This window comes from Oxyura jamaicensis, chromosome 2 (assembly GCF_011077185.1).
Source record: "Oxyura jamaicensis isolate SHBP4307 breed ruddy duck chromosome 2, BPBGC_Ojam_1.0, whole genome shotgun sequence".
NCBI lineage: Eukaryota > Metazoa > Chordata > Aves > Anseriformes > Anatidae > Oxyura > Oxyura jamaicensis.
The window spans coordinates 48,041,006-48,044,641 of NC_048894.1; positions in this window are offsets into that span (position 1 = coordinate 48,041,006).

Consider the following 3,636-nt stretch of genomic DNA (forward strand, 5'->3'; position numbering starts at 1 on the left):
AAAATAAAATAAAATAAAATAAAATAAAATAAAATAAAATAAAATAAGGCCAAAGGCAACCGTGGAGTATTTGCAACAATTTATAGTGACCTGAAACAGGATCCCCCCTGCCTTTTGAGGCAGGGCCAACTGGTCCTGTAGCAGTTTTTTTCTGCCTCCTCCTGGATGCATGATGAAAGAAAGCCTCCGCTTTTATCTTCCTCTGACCGTCACCTGGGCCATGGGATAACAGCAGTGCCTGCTGCACTGTGTGCAGGGAGAGGGTGGTCACATGTGATGGGGAGAGATGTGTCTGCTCCTGCTGTCATGCTCCCCGTGATCCCTTTTCTTCCCACTGGGGCAGGGTGGGAATTGCCACGTGGCAGCTTGTGCGCTGGGATCCCATGTCCAGGGCCAGTCCTCTGAGGATCAGCCCCATTTCCCTGGTGGGTAAGTTAGAGGAGGGCTGGCTGGGCCTCAGCACACTCTGCTCATCTGGACACAGGAGGTCCCAGCAGAGGGCCAGTAAAGGCACCCTCTCCATCCACACATCCATCCTGGATGCTCCCTCTCCATCCACGCACAGGGGGAAGCGCGCACTCCCCTGCCCTGGTGCTGCAGTGGAGGCGTGCTCATTCCCACACAGGCTCTGCCTGTGGAAAAAGACATGCTGCATTTAGCCAGTAATTAGATTAATTGCCAGAGAGAGCTCAGCTGCCTCTTTCTACCTCTTGCCCTTTGCCGAGACTGAAGGCAGGGCAGCTTGCACGGTCCGGGTGAGGTGGGGAAACCTGGCCATGCAGCTGAGCATGGAGGGGAAATGGCACGAATGGCTCTGCTGTGTGAGGAAATGGCCAGGCTGGAGTGAGGGCTGGGGAGAAGCTGGGGATGTGGAGCAGGCCACACTGTGCCCCTCTGTCCTAGAGCCGAGGTGGCCCTGGAGCCAGTGCTGACTTTCCCCGTTCAGCCTTGGCATCTGATGTGCTTCCTGCTACCCGCCCACAGCACTCCTCTGCTGTGGGAAGGAGCCAAGTGCCACAGGCTCGAATGCACACTTCTTGCTCACTTTTTACCCCTTCTGGATATCTTCGCAGGCAAAGCTATAAATTGGTCCTCTACCCTCAGCTCTCGCATGCAAATATAGTCCTTTGAATGCTGTCCTTTAAAAAAAAAAGCAAAAGACTAACAAAAACACACACAACTGAACAGTGTTTATACAGGATGTTTCAATCACATAAGAGTCTGATTCATGCTCACCAGATTAATTTCACATTACGCTTACTCGTGTGAGTGTGCACGGGTGTGCGGTCCCTCCTGCATCTTGCTTTCGTGCCCCTTCCCTTGGGTCTCAGCAGACCGAGAGGGATGGTTTGCATGGAGCTCTCTGTACAGCTGCAGTATTTCTTGGGGAACCTCTTGTTCCACCAATTTGCTCTAGTTACTGCCTCACTAGAGACTATAGGTTGGTAGTGTAGCATAACAGATAGGGCTGCTGCTCCTGACCTGCAGCCTGATCTGCCTGTGAGACTGGGGACAAATCGTTTCTCCACAGGGTCCTGTAAATTGAGCATCTTTCAGCTTCACCTCCACAAAGGTGTTTGGAAAGTGGAGGGAGAGGAGGAGGGGAGAACCATACTTCTGCCTCCAGTGTTTACCAATATCAAATATTTTCTTACAATAACCACATGGAATCCCATAATTTAACATACAGATCAGAAAAAGCTACTTGTGCTGGACAAAGTAATGTTGTTCTGTCTGGGGCTCCCTGTCCTTATGTCCTTAGAGCCTTTTCTGCCTAATAACTCTAATAATGGCCATCTCCTTGGGGTCTGGGCTCCCATCTTCTGGGTCCTGGCAGCTTCAAAAGCATCAGCATCTGTTCAGAATTTTATCCATTGTAACAGAAGATTTATTAGTCTCAAGCCTCCCTAAACAAGTACCTAATTAAAGTCTCTCTAATCCCCCACTTTCAAAATTGTAACAAGATTTGCTGGAAAGTGAGAGAGCACATGGCCAGTGTTTGTGGCTGATACCACACATTTTGAAAACGTACCAATGAACCTTCAAACAACCCACAGAGGGTATACGAGTGATGGCCAACTGCTGCTGTAAGTCACCAGAAGTAAAATCTTGGTGAAAAGGCAGGGACTGAGCTCAGCCTTCCATCCCCCCAAACACAGCCTTTTCCAGAGGCTGCCAGAAATCATTTCACCACTTTTAAGGTGCATTGCACTTAGCAGGACAACTGCCAGAGGAGGAATTTTCTGTGCCTGAATAATGTTGTAATTTACCTTATAACCAGCCTCATTATGACGCTGAGTGCTCTGCTGATTTACCTGGCTTTTGATTTAGGGGGCTCTTTGTAAACGACTGTGTAGGAACACAGCCAGGGACCGCAGGCAAGGGACCTTAAACCTTTTTGGAGCTACAGTCCCCCTTTCAGACACTGACTTTTTAAACTAAAGACAGACATCAGACAGCCACACCAGACCCATATACTGAATTAAACGGAGATGTTAGTTTAGAGAAGCAATTTTAGAACAATGCGTACCATGTTGGTGCCTCTTTGCTGCATTTTGGTTTTGCCCCTTCAAAAATCCCGAATCCCAGGCAGGTATGTGCCCTGTGGGGAGGGAGGGATTCCCTTCCTGTGCAGTGCCTGCTGTGCGCAGAGGGGGTTTCACCACTCCCAGCCTCTGCTCCCCTCTCTGTGCCATCCCTGCAGCTGGGGACTTCATCTGGGGTCTCCTTTCAGAAGGCCAGATGGCTGCTGAGTGTAAAAACACAGATATGCTGCTCTGTGTTTCCTCCTGGACACTACCAGTGAAATCAGAAATATGGTGGTTAGAAAGGAAGGACATGTGTAGCGTGTGTATCAGTTCTGTTTGTAAAATATTACTGAAGGCTTGGCAATTTTTAATGCTCGTGCAATATAGACAGACTTGCAAAAGAGCAGAGACCAAGTTTTTTTACCAGACAGTGCTTTTTAGCCCCTGAAATATTTAATGTCTTTCAGATTTCCCTGGCTGCTGGTGGTGAGAGGTCTTTTGCCTCACCCAGAAGTAGTTAATGAAAGAAAGAAAGCCTGATGGGGTGCACTGAAGTGTAGGGACTCAAGCTGGCAGCAGAGCTGATCCTTCTCCAGGTGAAGGGGAAAGGAGATGTGAGATTTACAATGCCTGGGGAGGCTGGGACCCATGTATTGATTCCTACACACAGAGAAGAGGCTGTGCTCACCTCATCCATCCTCTGACAGGGAGCACACCTGTGTTTCCAGGCGGTGCAGAGCAGCCTTTTCCAGATGCCTGTTCTGTCTGTAGGAGTGGGGTTGCTGCAGGAGGCTCTGTGGCAGTGGAGGCCCAGGAGGATGGACACAAAGCCCAGGACAGCTGCCTGCACAGCAGTGCATGGGGCTGGATGGGACTCTTGTGGACTCTGTGTGACCCAATGTGGAGCCCTGTTAGCCAAAATCTCCACTGTTCTATTATGTATGTTTTGGGCTGCTGCTATCTCTCCCACTCCTCACCACTAGCCCAGGTCTTTTTCTTCATCAGTTCCTTCCTGCCCTATTTCATTAAGCTTGCATTTACACGTGCCGTTGGTGCTCTCCAAACAAATAACCTTCCATTGTGTAATATCGAATTCCTTTGTATTAGC